Source organism: Peromyscus californicus, unplaced genomic scaffold (assembly GCF_007827085.1).
Source record: "Peromyscus californicus insignis strain IS unplaced genomic scaffold, ASM782708v3 Scaffold_4__1_contigs__length_199733344, whole genome shotgun sequence".
Taxonomy (NCBI): Eukaryota; Metazoa; Chordata; class Mammalia; order Rodentia; family Cricetidae; genus Peromyscus; species Peromyscus californicus.
The window spans coordinates 197,954,098-197,973,908 of record NW_026294562.1 but is presented as its reverse complement, the minus strand read 5'-3'; the positions used below and the strand labels follow the sequence as shown (position 1 = coordinate 197,973,908).

At 38.6% G+C, this 19,811-nt stretch overlaps 2 pseudogenes; both read left to right on the top strand.

The window, feature by feature from the left end:
- The first annotated feature begins 6,453 nt into the window (after positions 1 to 6,453).
- LOC128124345 (vomeronasal type-1 receptor 4-like) lies at positions 6,454 to 7,325 on the top strand (annotated as a pseudogene).
- Positions 7,326 to 8,637: 1,312 nt separating this feature from the next.
- On the top strand, positions 8,638 to 9,391 carry LOC128125569 (tropomyosin alpha-4 chain-like; annotated as a pseudogene).
- Positions 9,392 to 19,811: the final 10,420 nt, after the last annotated feature.

Below are 19,811 nucleotides of genomic sequence, written 5' to 3'. Positions count from 1 at the left end.
GACTACTACCAATGGTGGAGAGGGTGACTGAACATGCCTACCCCAGTAATCAAATCGGGGAATAACCTAACTGTCGTCATAGAGCCTCCATCCAGTAAATGATGGAAGCAGATGTAGAGATCCACGGCAAAGCACCAGGTAGAGCTCCAAGAGTCCATAGAAAGGGAGGAGGGAATATATGAGCAAGGAGAGGTCAAGATCATGATGGAAAAATCTACAGAGAAAACTGAACCATGTTCCTGGGAACTCACTAACTCTAGACCAACAACTGCGGAGCTTGCATGGGACTGAACTAGGCCCTCTGCATGATGAAGACAGTTGTGTAGCTTGGTCTGTTTGAAGGACCCTTGGCAGTGTGATCAGAATCTATCCCTGGTGCATGAACTGACTTTTCAGAGCCCATTCTCTATGGTGGGTTGCCTTGCCTCGATGCAGGGGTGAAGGGTTTGGTCCTGACTCAAGTGAATGTACCAGGCCCTGTTGACTCCTTACCCTTTTTGAGGAGTGGATGGGAGTGGGTTGGGGAGGATGTGGGGCAGGGGAGTGGGAGGAGGGATGGTAGAGGGAACTGTGGTTGGTATGTAAAATGGATGAAAAATAAAAAAATAATAGAATATTGACTAAGGGATGTACTGTTCAAATTTACTTTAACAGATAAAAGAAATATGTTAATAGGTCTCATTCTTACGTGGTATGCATCTATAGATTCAGTATTTACTTCCTGTTGTGTTGTGTTGTCAGGTTTCCAGCCATTCTGTTCAAACACCCAGGCCTCTTCCCCTTACCTATTCCCATCAACTGCAGCATCAACATCTTCATTTTACTACTTTTCCTCAACCTGGAACTCTCCCGTCAGCTGCCAGCTAAAGGCTTTTTTTTTTCAGGCCATGTTTCAGGCTATATTCTTGAATTCTGTGATGTCTTAAAAAGCTAGACAATAATTGGTAGATCCTAAGAGTCTTCTTCTACCAGATTGATAGGGGTGGACACTTCTAAGTTTTTTGAGAGTCTCTTAGCCCCTCATCATATTTGGCTTACACCATCCTCCCTCAGTGATTGTGATGCCTTCAAGGGTTAATCTGTGTGCCTCACCTCAGGACACTATTGACTATTAGAACTACAAGTGCTGTAGATGTTTCCATGACATCTATAAACCAAATGTGCCTTCAGCTTAGATATAAATAATTTGTAGATAACATGCTTATCAAGACAATAGTATTTTCTGCATAATGCACAAATTATTTTCTGTGATTTTAATGTATCTTGTTCTACTCAATTCATTATGAGAACTGTCTTTTCCTGTAATAACTGTAGCAGCTTTCTGTGTTTCTAACTTATTTTAGGGAATTAATGAAACACAGAGAGGTCTGCAAACAAAAGGGATTTCAGGTGGGTAGGAAGTAATGGTGGTCTGGATTTTATCTGTATCATTTGTTTGTTAGCCTAAAATCCTCAAAGGGGGATAGACAGACAATTAAATTTTCAACCTTAAATTTATGTTCCTTCATTAAATGATAGAAAAGAAATTCTCCTTATTTTCTCAGTAAAACAAGACAGTATCTTCTCTGGTTCAATTCAGTGCTTTTAGGAGAAGGTAGTACTGGGTGCATGTGATATATAATGCATAAAGGTGAGGTCATTTTGAGGAATGATTGCATATATAGAATTCTCTAGGATAGGGCATCATTCATAATTTTAGTCATTGCTAGAGTTATAGCTGTAACATTTCACAGCATGTGTAAAAATTTCTAGTGTGTTATCACTTAGTTTGTAAAGAATAAAACAAAGACTATGATTTCTAGTGTAGATTGCAATGTCATGTATTTCCATTTATTTAGTGCTTCACTGGAAATTCCATAACACCTAAGTGATTGTGTTCCTTCTGTTAGTTAATCTAAAAGGGAGCAACACCCAGATCAAAATTTAACAATTTACTTGTTTATTTAGAATAATCTAGAGAATATTTGTCCCACTGAAAAAAATGTACAGACTTCTATGTAAGACTCTAACACATGAGATTTTGATATTCAATGCACCTTCCCTCAAAGTAGGCATCAGGGATCCTGAAAACATAAGAGCCTGTCCAAACACTGTCTCATTGGATACACTCACAAGATAGTCTTTAGTAATTAGCAACTGTAAAAGTTTCAGAATGTTCTTGGATCCCAAAGCAAGTGCTGTCATTGCCACTGCAGGAGAGATGAAGATTGTAGTTCTGAAGGGAGTTGAGGTCACAGATCTATGGACATTTATCTCAGGGTTGGGCTGCATCCCACTTCAATAGTGTTGGCTGTGATGTCAGGAGCTGCACACTGAACTGAACATTCTTAAATGGGAACAGTTCAGGTAAGCATTTATTTTTTAGTCTCAAACTCAGAGAAAGCCAAAAGAGGGAGTCTGTTAAAAGTTCACATCAGGCCGGGCGGTGGTGGCGCACGCCTTTAATCCCAGCACTCGGGAGGCAGAGCCAGGCGGATCTCTGTGAGTTCGAGGCCAGCCTGGGCTACCAAGTGAGTCCCAGGAAAGGCGCAAAGCTACACAGAGAAACCCTGTCTCGAAAAACAAAAAAAAAAAGTTCACATCAGGAAAAAGGATTCTGCATAGGAACAGAACAGTGATGATTCAGTCAAGGACTAGGAATATTTTTTTAGCTATTAACAGAATTACTAAGAAAAGTGCTACTGACTTTGTACTAATTCCTGATGTAGCAAAATTGTGGCAAGATATTCTCTTAGGCAGTCTACAGAATACTGCAAATTGCAATGAAATCTGATGTTGAAGGCTCATAAGAAATTGTTAATTATTTCATTTATATTTCTATCTCCTCATCATTTACATGAAACATCAACTAATTTTACAGTTTAACATTCATAGAATCTGGTACAAGACTCAATGCTTGTAGCAATATTGTTACAGAACTATGAAATTCATCTAATCCTGGATGTGCATAAATTAAAAAAAAAAACAGTATCTGCACTTCTTCAGGAGTATGACACCTTTCTAGGCAGCACTGCATCCACAACTGGATAAAGAGCTTTGTCTGTCCTAAAAGTCAATGGTGATCACCATTGTGGCTTTTTTTCTTTTTAACTTGGCTATACAATGTACAGGTGAATTTGACATTGTCATTGTTAGTCTTATACGATACTGATATAGGACATCTCTATCTTTTGTTATTTCTCCTCACTTAGTGATATTCTGGTTTCACTAATATCTCAGGATAGGTTTTCCAATTTCTATTGCTGATGCTGCTGGAACTTAGAACCTTATGCATGGCTGGTAGGAATATAACCATTAGGTTGCATCTACACTCAATATTTACCTTTTTGCATTCAATGCATGCAATTCATAAGATTTCATATTCATCACATTCTATGTATATGCTATTATTTTGATGTCATAAGTCTTGATTTATTAATAATAATTTGAATTGAGCTAGGAATTAGTAAATAAATAAAGCTTTTAAAATAAAATGGCTTGCACTTTCACATCTTTTATGTGTACATGTGTGCCTCTGTCTGCATGCAGGTGCTCTTTTCCTGTTCATGTGGAAAAGTAATTGTGTGGGACGACTTCCTTATTAATTTCTCAGACATGTTTTATGTTCTTCTCTTTGAGAAGTGCCTTTTACTCATAAAGTGTTCTCAGAGTATATTAGTCTTTCTGGTAAACCAGCCCTACACTCCTCTCCAAAATTCCTAAGTGTTCATCCTATAAATGCAGATCAGCACAGCCAAATTTTTATGTGAATTCTAGAGACTGAATACAGTTCCTATTTCTGGTAAGGAAATAACTGAAAGAGATTAATGAACTCCTAAGTTTTTAATACTTTAATGTATAGGCCACACTCATATCATGTATTAATTTTCACATTTTATACCAGATACAGAAAGTAACATTGATCAATAATTTATTTAATAGATAATTTTGTATTTTATCCCCTTGAAATATATACATATGTCTGGTGGAAAAATATATATTGTGTCTCTGCTATGCTTATCAAAACTGACTCAGACCTAGACAGTTTTTGTAATATTAGAACACTATTTGAGCATATCCTTTAATATACTGCCAGTGGTTGAGAACACATGTACAAGTTATGAAAAGAAACAGAGTATAATTTGAGCACTAAAGATCATGACAGACATACCATTGCAGATCAAAAACTTTGCTTTAATTCTGGCCGTGTTCCTAATCTCAAGTTTCTACACTGCCCACATGGCATTACTAATTTTGATGGTGACTCTCCAAATATTCTGTGTAGTCTTGTATTTTCAATTAAGAGAAATTCATTGTCTATAACAAATTGTTATGCAAACCATGGAAGTTATAAAATGAGCAGCATTGTAATAGCGATTCAAAGATTGTCACTTTTATGCAGTTCTCAGTTTATGTCTGGAAAGCCCCTAAACACAACAAAACCTTTAGTAATTATGTTTTATAATTTGATATGATATAACAAATGCTATGGCTGGTTCTTGTGAAGAATCCCTTGACTCCCAAGAAAAATGTCAGTCACAGGGAAATGGCAGAGTACTTCTAGGCTTGGAAGAGCCATGAGTGGTGGACAGGTCTCAGGGTGAAGACGGATGCTTGATTGATTAACCTCTTCTCATCATCTCTTCCTTGCTTCGTTTACTGAGGGTCCAGGTCCTTATATCTGATTCTTAAACATAGGGTGCATACTGCTGCTCCACATTGTCTTCAAGGTAGCTCCAAGACTTTGTCACCATTTATGTTACAATATCAATGAATTCTAGCATTTATTTATATCTTAACTGATCTTAAATGACAGTCACCTCATTATGTACCACATATAACAAAAACACAGAACATTGGCTTGTTGTGTCAGTATCAGGAAACCTAGCATGAGAGCAAGAGAGTGTCAGAACACACCAATCCCATCTGCAATACAGAGAAAGACTGTGTTCGAACACACCTGTCCTCCTAAAACATATGAGATCTTGCCAACTAACTTTCTTTCAATTCCAAGTCATCAGATAAGTAATAGTGTACTACTGGGTTATTTGCAGGTGTGAAATTGATTGAACATTACTTCATATTTTTTAAGAGGACAGAGCACTGCTTCCATGTGTTGTGATTTCCATGAATTGAAACTTAACGATCGCCGGGCGGTGGTGGTGCACGCCTTTAATCCCAGCACTCAGGAGGCAGAGCTAGGCGGATCTCTGTGAGTTCGAGGCCAGCCTGGGCTACCAAGTGAGTACCAGGAAAAGGCGCAAAGCTACACAGAGAAACCCTGTCTCGAAAAAACCAAAAAAAAAAAAAAAAAAAAAGAAACTTAACGATGAATTCATATATTTTTGAGGTATATTCAGTACATCTGAGTTTTATGAACACACTGCTGATTTCATGTACATCGCTGCAAAGATGGCATTGGCATGAACACAAGTGAACAACAGTACTGATGAATTCATATATGTGTGCATTTCAGTGCTTTCAAACTATTACTTAATTGTAAATTCTGAGCAACGTGTGAATATTCCTCCAAAAAGTAAAGTTATACATGTTTTACTTAAACACTGACTTTCATTTGGGAACTGAATGAAGCAATGTGAACACCACCAGCAGTTCTTGAAATTCTGGCATATACTGATCTTTACTAAGTGCTACCATTTGAAACAAATTTTATTTTACATTTCTGTTGATTGATGACACCATAATTTATACCAGAAACTGATGGAATTCTTCCCCTATTTATTTTTTCTTGAAAATAGTGTTTGCAAAATTTCTGTTGGAATGGATCACATATTTTCACTCAATTGTGCATTAAGTTACAAACCCTCACAGAGACCCCTTCCTCTCCCACCACTCTCCTCACCCTAACTGTAATGATTTAGACATAAGTGTGAATATATGTGTTTGTGAAATAGGAAGATATTTTACTCTTAATGTAACCATATTGAAATTATAATTTGAACACAGTAATTAGTACTATTTAACTAACAAATGAATAAAAATTTTTACTGATGCTACCCTTTTTATTTTTCTGTTTAAATTAACACAAAAATGAACTCACAATTGATTTCTTTAAAGGAGAATAAGATGATAGCAGACTTTTTCTTCAATATGGGTAGACATGTTAAATTCAGTTTTCTTCTTATTTGTAATTCACAGATCATTGTTCTCCTAGGGTAACTTTGCAATATTTTTAAATTTGATTTTTTTAAGAGATAAAATGAGAATCCTCTCTCTTATTGTATGCATCTGAAGACATCAGCAGTTACACTGAAAGTTGTTATGCATGTCAAGATGACTTTGAGGTGGAATTTGGAAAGGTCTTGCACTGCTGTCTACACAGGGTTTCTAGAATTAAGCTAATGTGACTTCCTTAGTTTACTCCACTGCTCCATGTATACAAAGTTCATCACTTTACTCTAAAAAAAAAATAACTGTAGGAGTTTTTTGAAGTAAAAGGCGCTCATTGACAAAATGGACTCCAGGAATTTGGCAATAGGAATAATATTCTTATCACAGAGTACAGTGGGAATACTGGGAAACTTTTCCCTTCTTTTTGTTTATCTAGTCTTTTACCAAAACAAAAAGCAGTTAAAGCCAATGGATTTGATTCTCATGTACATGATTATGGTCAATTCCTTGATCCTTCTATTTAAAGGATCATCCAACACACTGGCAGCTTTTGGTTTAAAACAGTTCTTCAATGATTGGAGCTATCAACTCTTTCTGTATAGTCTTAGAGTTTGAGGAGCATGTCTATTGTCACGATCTGCCTCTTGAGTGTCTTCCAGGCAGTCACCATCAGCCATGAGAACTCCTGTTGGAAGAAACTTAAAGTCAAGTCTCCAAGGGACATTGGTCTCTACATTTCTGTGTGTTGGATTTTTTACATCATGGTAAATGTCATTTTCCCAGTGTATATAGTTATAAAATATATTAGGAAAAACAGAACAAAAGAGACAAATTTTGAACACTATACTGTTGTAGGTCATGACAAAATCACAGTCTCCTTATATATAGCCTTTTTTATGTTTCCTGAACTTCTGTTTTCTGTCCTCATCACCTGCTCCAGCAGCTCCATGATTGTCAATCTTTGCAGACACAAGCACCAAGTCCAAAACATTCACAGCACTCATGTTTCCCACAGAAGATCCATGGAGTCCAGAGCAACCCACAACATCTTGGCCCTAGTGTCTACCTTTCTGGCTTTTTATACCTTCTCTGCAATCTTACATGTTTGTGCTTCTCTATCATATCACAAAAGTTCATTGTTGGTGAACATCACAGCAATCTTAACACTCTGTTTTCCTATTTGGGCCCCTTCATGCTTAGAGTCAGGACTTTAACCTGTCCAGTCACTGCTTTCTATGGAAAAAGGATACAAAAACTGCCAATGTGATTATAATAATATAACTGTAGACTTTTACAGAAAATCAAATATTTTCAATTAATACACAATGCTGTAAATATGTTGCTCTGATTGGTTGATCAATAAAATGCTGATTGGCCAGTAGCTAGACAGGAAGTATAGGTGGGATAAGCAGAGAAGTAGAATTCTGGGAAAAGGAAGGCTAAGTGATGAGATGTCAGCCTGCTGTCCAGGGAACAGCATTAACGGCACACAGGTAAAGCCACAGAACACATGGTGACATAAAGATTAACAAACCTGGGCTGAGTTTAAGCATAAGAGCTAGTCAGCAGTAAGCCTGAACTAATGGCTGAGCTGTTTTAATTAATATAAGCCTCTGTGTGTTTACTTTGGTCCAAGCAGCTGCAGGACTGGCGGTTGAGAGAGATTTGTCCTGACCATGGGCCAGGCAGGACACAGAAAAACTTCCAGCTACAAACAGTAGCTAAGCTGTTGGGACATAGACCTTTTGATATTTTAATTGACATTTTTGTAGCCTTTCCTTGTGATAGGCTGCCTTTAGGAAGACATGCTCAATATGTCTTCCTCAAAGTATCCCCACTTTGTCATCAGGTAGACTGATACATAGTATCTCAGCTGCTCTAAATATTTCATAGGTGTGGTAGTTTGAGTGTAATTAGCCCATATAATCTCACAAGAAGTGGCACCATTAAAAAGTTTGGCTGTTTTGGAGTGAGTGTAGCCCTTTGGAGTAAGTGTGTCACTGCAGGCAGGCTTTGAGGTGTTCTGTGCTTGCTTAGAATTCTGCCCAGTAAGTGAGTTGACTTCCTGTTGTCTGCAAGAAGTAGGACTCTCCGCTACCATTTGCCTGAAGGCTGACATGCTCCCACCATGAAGATAAAGGATTGAACCTCTGAAACTGTAAGCAAGCCACCCCAGTTAAATGTTTTTCCTTTAATGAGTTGTCATGGTCATGGTGTCTTTTCAGAGTGATAAAACCCTACGATAAAAGACATCATAAGGAAGCTACATTCCATGAGCACAAATCTCTGCAAGCAAAGTTGCTGATAAAGCCATGAACATTCACTACAGAAAACCTTGCTTAATTCAAAACTGCTCCCCCATACCAACCTCCCAAACTCACTGTCATTTATAAACGCTTAACCATTTTTGCTGAAGCTATTCCAAGTTACCAGGCCCTTCTGCACTGATCCTTGTAATATCTATTGTCAACCAAGTATGGAAGTGGGTATAGAGCTGTTACCGGAGCCCAGCAGAGTGAGCACGCCATGGCTGGCCTCAACTCGCTGGAGGCGGTGAAACACAAGATCCAGGCCCTGCAGCAGCAGGCGGAGGACTCAGAGGACCACACAGCTGGTGGAGAAGGAGCTGGACCGCGCTCAGGAGTGACTGGCCACAGTCCTGCAGAAGCTGGAGAAGGCAGAGAAGGCAGCAGATGAGAGTGAGAGAGGCACGAAGGTGATAGAGAACCGAGCCATGAAAGACGAGGAGAAGATGGAGATCCAGGAGATGCCTCTCAAAGAGGCCAAGCACATCGCTGAGGAGACTGACAGCAAGTATGAGGAGGTAGCACGTAAGTTGGTCATCCTCAAAGGTGAACTGGAGAGAGCAGAGGAGCGTGCGGAGGTGTCCGAACTAAAGTGTGGCAACCTGGAAGAGGAGTTCAAGAACGTCACTAACAACTTCAAGTCACTGGAGGCTGCTTCTGAAAAGTATTCTGAAAAGGAGGATAAATATGAAGAAGACATTAAGCTTCTGTCTGACAAGCTGAAGGAGGCTGAGACCCAAGCTGAGTTTGCAGAGAGGACAGTTTCCAAACTGGAGAAGATAATCGATGACCTGGAAGAAAATCTTGCCCAGGCCAAAGAAGAGAATGTGGGCTTACATCAGACACTGGATCAGACACTAAATGAACTTAACTGTATATAACTCAAACCAGAAGAGTCCTGTTCCAACACCAACATGACTCCAGAGAGTGTGCCATGTCTTTCTCTCTTGTAAGAAGTTCCTCTTGTTACTCTGTCTCTACCTTGCTGGAAATGCCAAGCAGATAATGAATTCATGACCAAATATTTTGTCAAGCTTTGAGCACCACTTAAGTTTCTTTCCTTTTCCTTTCAAATGGCACCAACTTCTTCAGCTAGTCTTATTCTTAAATTGCATTTATTCCTAAAATAGGAAGGGAATTTCACACTGAGTGTAGTTGCTTAAGGCTGAGGGCATTTTGTTCCTGGGAATTAGTCAGCCCCACACTTTCAAGCACAGGCTCAAGTGTCTGATAGTATCTGGTCACTTTTGGGGAAGTTATGGGAGGCTAGGCGTTGTCACAAAAAAAAAAGTGTAGGAATTTTCCACCTAGAGAAAAAATTAAAAATGGGATACTATGAGAAGTAAAGCCTAATCATGCTGAGTCAGCTCCACACTCCACTGTGCAGAACAAACTTCCTTTAAGCATTCCGAGTGAGGTTGCTGGGGTGATTGACCACATGTCTTCAGGTAGATCCTTGATGCTATTCTGTGCACATTTTCCTTTCACTCCAAAATTGTTCTCTGAGGAGCAAATGTCTTATTCCAGGACTGGTCTGCTGTGATCTAATGACATGCTCAGCAAGGAATATGGCAGAATCCAGTCCTTTTCAGATCATTCATGTCAAAGATTGCTAGCAAAGCCAGGCACAGTGGTGCACATCTTTAATCCTAGCACTCGGGAGACAGAGGCAGGTGGATCTCTGTGAATTTGAGGCCAACCTGGTCTACAGAGTGAGTTCTAAGCCAGCCAGGGTTACATGGTGAGATCCTATCTCAAACAACAAACAAAAAGACTGTTAGCCATCAATACATTGAGGAGACTATTTTAATAACAAATGTTGAGCAACAAAAGGTCTCTCCAGCAGCAAGGTGATAGAAAAAGAAAGTGGTTAAACTTCATCTCCATTGTTCAGGGAACAACAATGGAAGCTTGACTTTGCCAAGACTTGAATTCCTTCGGGAATGACACTAGTAAAAGACCAAAAAACTCCTGATTGAACTGGATGTGGAGTATTCTGTAGGCTGCACTTTTTTTTTTTTTTTTTTTTGCTCTGTTGTAGTTTTGCTTTCTCAGTTAACATCTCAGACTGAAACATTCCACATTCCCTAGCAGCATGGGAACAACTTGAGTTTACAATTCCAACTGAAAAAAACCCTGCCCCTCACCCCTATTTATTAAGCATCACACTACCAGGGAGGTGAACTTTTAGCAAACTGTGCAGTTGAATAAAACTGTAACTAGAGTTTTCCTGCCTGGCCCACAGTCAGGACAAATCTCTCTCACCTGCCAGTCCCACAGCCGCTCAGACCCGACCAAGTAAACACAGAGACTTATATTGCTTACAAACTGTATGGCCATACCAGGCTTCTTGCTAACTGTTCTTACAGCTTAAATTAATCCATTTCTATAAATGTATACCTTGCCACGTGGCTTGTGGCTTACCGGCAACTTCACATGCTGTTTGTCATCATGGCAGCTGGCAGTGTCTCTGACTCAGCCTTCCACTTCCCAGTTTTATTCTCCTCCTTGTCCCGCCTATACTTCCTCCTGCCTGACTACTGGCCAATCAGTGTTTTATTTACCAACCAATCAGAGCAACACATTTGCCATACAGAACATCCCACAGCATAAAACCTACTCTGTTCTTTAGATTCTTGCAATTGTATCATATGTGATAATATCACTTTTTCTACATTTTGGTCAAATAAATTTTTCCATAAACAAAACAAAACAAAAGAAAGTAAGTATAACACTTGCAAAGGTTCTCAGCAAAACCCATATTTGAAAAAAACTAAGTGTATCTATATAAGAATTATGACTTCAGATTTACAACCTGAGTTCAAATACTCCATATCCATCATCTAAATATGCAACAATCTGTCCACCCTTCCTTTTAGATTAGTAAAGAAATCTTTTCTTCTGTATTCCTCCATCACCAATTATGTAACACTCCACTCAGTAGAAGACGATGCCTCCTTGTGGTCTTTATTATGGATAGAGAAGTCTGAGTTGGTATCATGAAGAGAAGACACGATATTGGACCTTACTTCAGCTCCCAGCAATGTCAGTGACAACAGGAGTGACAGCTTGAGGTTACTAAATAGTTGTAGAGAGTGACAATGTGCAGCTTATACTTGATATCTTTGAAGATAAGACATTTACAGAGAAGCGAGACTCTTTTCACACATTACTGTAAGGGTTCCAAAGATCTGACAAGAGTTGGAAGATGAGAGTCTAACCTGTAATGACTCACGGCCATTTCTTCTAGTAGATTCCACCTTTCTGATGTTTCCATTATATTCTAAAATACTGCTACCTCAATATTCAAGATGTATTTCTTTTGGAGAAAAATAATATTCATACCATATCAGTCAAGGAAATGGGGCCTATTAGGAGAGGATGAACAAGGAAGATAAGAATAATAAGCATGAAGACTGAGGTATTGTAGGCCAAAGGGTCTGTGTGGGAGACTAGGACCCAGAAGAAAATGACATATATTGGGCTCCAGGTAGATGTTTATATTGGTTTTGAGGAATTCAAATGTCTAAAAATTTGAAAAAGCTCCATTATATTTCATCCATATCTTCCTTGTTGCTGGATCCTAAGGGCTCCCTGGGGGAGGGTGAAAAGTTGCAACATCAGTGACACAGACATGGTAGTCAGTTGAAGACAAACAGGAAACATGTTTACTCAATAATGGGGAAGGCCTTATTATAACCTCCTCCCAGGACCCAAGGTGTGTCCCAATTTGTTGGAATTGGATGGTCATCTCTCATTTGTAGTAGATAGCCATTCCAGCTTTGATCTGGAAGTTCCAACCCCCATGAATGGCTACCCACTACACACGTTGACTGGTAATGATCAGGAAATCTGAGAGCAATCAGGTACAGCACCTGTTGCTAGGCCTTCAGGCAAGCTCCAGGTTGGCTCATAAGGAAGTACATTATGTGTATGCCTTGGCAACTTGTTTGAGCCAATTTCCTCTACTCTATGGGCCTATCCTACTACAGTGAATGACAGTAGGGTCACCATTTTCCTCATGGTCTGTTGGTCACCAGTCCATAAGGACAAGGGCAATAAGCAATGACAGAGAACTTTGTATGGCCTGTGAACATGACAGAGAGATTTCTGGGAGACACCTTCTGTGAGTCTACTCAGCTTTATTCCAGAATACAGGGGATATATAGGATTAGTCAAGGTAGATGGGGAAGCACCTAATTTGCATTAAACAGCACACTCCTATCATAAAACATCTAGTACACGTCTTAGTTGTCATATATAGAAGCATGGTCCTATCCTAATGCCTCTAGCATTAGTGACTAATTACAATATGGGCAGAAGGGGAAAGTTTCTGCAGAGAACTGCATCCAGGGTCATACAAGAGATAAGTCAGGCAATTCAGGCCTAAGACAGTCTCCAAATAAGGCCATATAGATAACAGGAAACCTTCCACCAAGGGGAAGTGATTTGCCCATGTTGCTGAGCTCAGAGAGAGCTGCCAGGCCATAGTAGACTGCAACCTCCAACCAGCATGGACTCCCAACAAATGACTACATCAAAAGAGTATTTTTCAAATACAGGAGAGCAGTTATACATATGAACTCACAGTTGTTGTGACATCATGCAAAATACCCATGCTATCTCAAGCCGGACAAAATTCCAGTATGGAATGTGGTAGTAGTCATGACATGTCATCTCTGTCTCAGAAGATTGGTAATTTATGACTTTTGGGAGAAAAATGGTACATTCTCATGAATAGTGTAGCTCAGAGTAAGTTGACAATACTACAGTTGAAAGTCACACATTCAAGAATATATGGGTAGCACAATTGGCCTTGATGAGTTTGTTAAGAACAAGTACACAATGTTCAGTGGCTATGAAATGTAGAAGAGTTTGGGGAGAGGAGTAAGAAAGATTAAAATTCAGTGAAATATATTATCATAAACTTACAAAATGATAATAAATAATTCTGATAATGGAAAAGAAATAAGAAAAAATGAAGCTATAATGTGGGGGTATTGAAGACTGATGGGCTGCTGTGATTCTCTTAACACTCATTGAGTTCTGGGATCATTGCTCATTCAAGAACCTGACTATTTCATAAGTTATCACAAAGTCTGGAGTATTGGCATATAGATGCTTAAAAACTACTACAATAGTGTTCCTTGTATTGGTACATATAACAATGAGAATCTGCTGCCAGTGGCACTAGGGATATTTATTTCCAATCTCTGTAACACAACACTTATATGTGTCAGTGGACATGGCCACTTAACAATGGCAGCAGACAGAGAAACACATGTGGACAATTATTCTGAACATATTCCTATCTCCTACTCCTCCACATGTGTACTACAACCTACCCCTTTCCTAGCTTCATTTTTCTTTTGTTCAATGATTGAATCTTTAACCCATTGAATCCAATTGGTAATGTCCATATAGTTAGGAGTGTAAGATCATCCACTGGGGCTTAAACAACCAACTAGAGGTCACAAACTACAAATAAAAGTTATTGTCCATATCCTAGCAGCCACTAGTTGCCAATTGCTATTCAGTTAAGTGTGATACCTTGGGAGTCTATTGACCATTCACATTGAAATTGTTAAGTGACTTGATCTTGTCCAGGTTTTAAGCAGGTAACCACAGCTGCCATGCATTTGTGTGTTAAACATACATGAAATGAGCTGTAGACAGCATTTCAAAGCATTCATTCTTTTTCATTTCTCAGCTCTCATGATTTTTTCTTTAACTTCAATGATGATATTCTCTGATTCTTGGAGTGTAGGGTGTGATATATAGATATAGATAAAGATATAGGTATAATTATAGATATATAGACATAGAGATACAAAGGTATATAGATAGATGATAGGTAGATAGATCAATAGATAGAGATAAATAGATAGATCACCCCATAGATGTGTGTGTGTGTGTGTGTGTGTGTGTGTGTGTGTGTGTGTTTGTATCTGTGTCTGTTGTCTGTATCTGTGTGTCTCTGTGTGTGTCTGAGTGTGTATCCCATCTAGGGTTGGTCATTCACACTGGTCATAAATTCTTAGCACTTTTGATCACCCTCTCCTTTAATCACTGCTCACTGAATTAAGCAACTACATTCACCAATGTTTAGAGCAGCATAACTCTCTAGATATAAACATATAGATTAAGAAGAAATTCTTCACAACCTTCCAGATTCATGAAAATTCATAAAAGGCCTTCAGAGTGGGATTGGGATTGAGTGTTCTTTCTTTCTCTGATGGCTGATAGGATCTAATTTTCACAGTTAGGTTCTTGTAATGTGAAGATTTTTAAGTATAATTAATATCACTTTCAAGGTGTTAGGAGTAGGACAAGGTAAAATGATTCAAGGCTCACTCAAGATCTGAGCATAGAATTGGCAGCTTTAGAAAGGGGTTCCTGACATCCAATAAAGCCTGCAAACTGAGGCTGAGACAACACATGGATACGTGGTTCACCCCTCCATACCAGTTTCATAACCCATGATTTCAGGTACTTGTGATCTACCTTGGGTCTTGTGAAAAATCTTAGAAGTAAAGACTGTTTTTGTGTAGTGTATTACTTTTTTAATTTATTTTATTAAGGAAACTTTTATTCATTTTCCATACCAACCACAGATCCCTCTCTCTTCCCTCCTCCTGCACCTCCAACTATCACCCAACCCACCCCCCATTCCCTCCTCCAACAAGGTAAGGCTTCCCCTAGGGAGTCAGCAGAGGCTGGTCTATTCAATAGAGACAGATCCAAGCCCCCCCCCCCCCTACATCAAGGCTGTGCAAGGTGTCCAGTCATAGGTATTGGGTTCCATGCCAGATCATGCACCAGGGATCAATCCTGATCCTACTGCCAGGGGGCCCCTTAAGAAGATCAAGCTACACAACTATCTCAATTATGCAGAGGGCCTAATCCAGTCCCATGCAGGCTCCATGGCTGTTATTCTAAAGTTCATGAGTTCCCACTAGTTTGATTCAGTTGTCTCTGTAGGTTTCCCCATCATGAACTTGATGCCACTTCCTCAAAAAATCCCTCTTCTCTCTCTTCAACTGGACTTTTGGAGCTCAGCCTGGTACTTGGCTGTGGATCTCTGTATCTACTTCAATCAGATACTGGATAAGGCCTCTATGATGACAGTTAGGGAATTCACCAATCTGACTACAGTGGTAGGCCAGTTCAGGTACCCTCTCCACTATTGCTCATAATCTAATCTAGGGTCATCATTGTGGATTCCTGGGAATTTCCCTAGCACCTGGTTTCTCCCTATCACCATGATGTCTTCCTCTATCATGGTATCTCTTTCATTGCTCTCCCAGTCTATCCCTGTTCCAGCTTGACCATCCCATTCCCTTATGTTCTCATCCCTCACCCCCCTACCCTCCATTGCACCCCCTCATCCCCAGTTTACTCATGGAGATCTCATCTATTTCTCCTTCCCAGGGTGATCCATGTGTCCCTCTTAGGGTCTTCCTTGTTAGCTAGCTTCTCTGGGACTGTAGGTTGTAGTCTGGTTGTCCTTTGCCCCACATATAGTATCAACTTATGAGTGAGTACATACCATGTTTGTCCTTTTGAGTCTGGGTTACATCACTCAGGATGATATTTTCCAGTTCCATTCATTCGCCTGGAAATTTCATGATGCCATTGATTTTCACTGCTGAGTAGTACTCCATTATGTATATGTACCATACTTTCTTTGTGCATTCTTCAATTGAGGGGTATCTAGGTTGTCTCCAGGTTCTGGCTATAATGAATAATGCTGCTATGAACAGAATTGAACATAAGTCCTTGTGGTATGATTAAGCAGTCCTTGATTATATGCCCAAGAGTGGTATAGCTGGTTCTTGAGGAGATTGATTCCCAATTTTCTGATAAACCGCCATACTGATTTCCAAAATGGCTGTACCAATTTTCAATCCCAACAACTGTGGATGAGTGTTCTGCTGGCTCTGCATCATCTCCAACATATGCAGTTATCAGTGGTTTTTTATCTCAGCTATTCTGACAAGTATAAGATGATATCTCAGAGTTGTTTTGATTTGCATTTCCCTGATGACTAAGGATGTTGAGCAAATCCTTAAATGTCTTTCAACCATTTGAGATTCTTCTATTGAGATTTCTCTGTATAGCTCTGTAGCCCAATTTTTGTTTGGATTGGTCATTATTTTGATGTCTAGTTTCTTGAATTCATTATATATTTTGGAAATCAGCCCTCTGTCAGATGTGGGCTTGGTGAAAATCTTTTACTATTCTGTAGGCTATCATTTTGTCTTATTTATTGTGTCCTTTGCCTTACAGAAGCTTCTCAGTTTCAGGATGTCCCATTTATTAAGTGTTGCTCTCAGTGTCTATGCTACTGATGTTATATTAAGGAAGTTGTCTTCTGTGCCAATGCAATCAAGACTACTTCCTAATTTCTCTTCTATCAGATTCATTATAACTGGATTTATGTTGAGGTCTTTGGTCCACTTGGACTTGAGTTTTGTGCATGGCAGTAGATATAGATCTATTTGCAATGTTCTACATGTTGACATGCACTTATGCCAGCATCATTTGTTGAAGATAGTTTCTTTTTTTCCATTGTACAGTTTTGGCTTCTTTGTCAAAAATCTGGGGTTCATGAGTGTGGAGATTATTGTTACAGTCTTCAATTCAATTGCATTGGTCCACATGTCAGTTTTTACACCAATACCAAGCTATTTTTTATTACTATAGCTCTGTAATAGAGTTTGAGGTCAGAAATGCTGAAGCTTTATTACACAGGATTCTTTTAGCTATCCCTGGGTTTTTTGTTTTTCCATATGAAGTTGAGTATTGTTCTTTCCAGGTCTGTGAGGAATTGTGCTGAGATTTTAATGGGGATTGCATTAAATTTGTAGATTGCTTTGGGTAAGATTGCCATTTTTTTTACTATGTTTACTATGTTTTACTACCTATCCATGAGCATGAGAGATCTTTCCATTTTCTGAGATCTTCTTCAATTTCATTCTTCAGAGAGTTAAATTTCTTGACATACAGGTTTTTCACTTGCTTATTTAGAGTTACACCAAGGTATTTTATATTATTTGTGGCTATGGTAAAGGATGCTATTTCTCTGATATCTTTCTTAGCTAATTTATCATTTATATATAGGAGGCTACTGATTTTTTTTAGTTAGCCTTGTATCTTGCCACATTACAGAATATGTATTTTTATCAGCAGAAGGAGTTCCCTGGTAGAATTTTTGGGGTCACTTTTATATACTATCATATCATCTGCAAATAGTGAAATTTCTTCTTCCTTTCCAAATTTATCCCCTTGATGTAGCTAGAGAGTTTTTTCTCCAGGTCCTACCAAGCCCTAGCAGTCCGACAGCCCACTTATAAAATAAACATACAGACACTTATATTATTTAAACTGTTTGGCCTAGTGGCTCAGGCTTCTTGTTAACTGTTCTTATATCTTAAATTAACCCATTTCTATAAATCTATACCTTGCCACGTGGCTCGTGGCTTACCGGCATCTTCACATGCTGCTTGTCATGGTGGCAGCTGGCAGTGTCTCTCTGGCTCAGCCGTCCACATCTGAGCATTCTCCTCTCTGCTTATCCGGTCTATACTTCCTGCCTGACTGCTGGCCAATCAGCATTTTATTTATACAAAGCAATATCCACAACACCTTGATCTCCTTTTGTTGTCTTATTAATTTAGCTAGGACTTCAATTACTATATTGAATAGATATGGGGAGAGTGGACTGTCTTTTCTTCTTCCTGATTTTAGTGGAATCACTTTGAGTTTTTCTCCATTGAATTTGATGTTTGCTGTTGGCTTGCTGTAAAACTGTTTTTATTATGTTTATGTATGTTCCTTGTTTTCCTGATCTCTCAGAAGAACCTTTATCATGAAGGGGTGTTGGATTTTGTCAAAGTTTCTTTCAGCATCTAATGAGATGAACATGTGGATTTTTCTTTCAGTTTGTTTACATGATGTATTACACTGACAGATTTTCATATGTTGCATCATCCTTGCATCTCTGCAATGAAGCCTACTTGGTCATGGTGGGTAATTTCTTTGATGTGTTCTTGGATTCCATTTGCCAGTATTTTATTGAGAATTTTTTCACCAATGTTCATGAGGGAGATGGGTCTGTAATTCTCTTCCTTTTTTGAATCTTTGTATGGTTTGAGTATCAGGGTAACTGTGGTCTCATAAAAAGAGTTTGGTAATATTCCTTCTATTTCTATTGAGGAAACAATTTGAAGAGTGTTGTTATTAGCTCTTCTTTGAAATTCTCATAAAATTCTGCACTGAAACCATCTGGTCCTGGGTTTTTTGCTGTGGTTGTTGTTGTTGTTGTTTTTGTTGTTGTTGTTGTTGGAAGACTTTTAATGTCTGTTTCTATTTCCTTAGGCTTTATTGGTCTATTTATATTGTTTATCTGGTCTTGATTTAATTTTGGTATGTGGTACCTATCCAGATAATTGTCCATTTATTTCAGATTTCTGATTTTGTGGAGTAATTGTTTTTGAAGTGTGACCTGATTATTGTCTGAATCTCCCCATTGTCAGTTGTTATATCTCCTTTTTCATTTCTATTTTTCTTAATTTGGATGTTTTTCTCTGCCTCTTTGTTAGTTTGGGTAAGGGCTTGTCTATCTTGTTGATTTTCTCAAAGAACCTACTCTTTGTTTCATTTTTTCTTTGTATTGTTCTCTTTGTTTCCCTTTTATTGATTTCAGCTCTCAATATGATTATTTCTTGGTGTCTATTCCTCCTGGATGAGTTTGCTTCTTTTTGTTCTAGAGCTTTCAGGTGTGCTGTTAAGTTGCTAGTGTGAGATATCTCCAACTTCTTTGTGTGGGCATTTAAAGCTATGAATTTTCCTATTAGCACTGCTTTCATGGTGTCCCATATGTTTGGGTATACAGAACATTCATTTTCATTGAATTCTAGGAAATCTTTAATTTCTTTCTTTATTTCTCCCTTGACCCATTGGTGATTCAGTTAAGGATTATTCAGTTTCCATGAGATTGTAGGCTTTCTGTAATTTTTGTTGTTGTTTTTGAAATCTAACTTTAAGCCATGCTGGTGTGATAAAATACAGGAGGTTATTCCAATATTTTTGTATCTGTTGAGATTTGCTTTTTGACTGAATATGTGGTCAATTTTAGAGACGGTTCCAACTGGGGTGCTGAGAATAATGTATATTCTTTTTTGTTAGGATGGAATGTTCTGTAGATATCTATTAAGTCCATTTGAGTCATAACATCTGTTAGATATCTTATTTCTCTATTAAGTTTCTGTCTGGCAGATCTGTCCTTTGGTGAGAGTGGTGTTTTGAAGTCTCCCACTACTAGTGTGTGTGGTTTGATGTTTGATTTGTGATTTAAACTTTAGTAATGTTTCTTTTACATGTGTGGATACC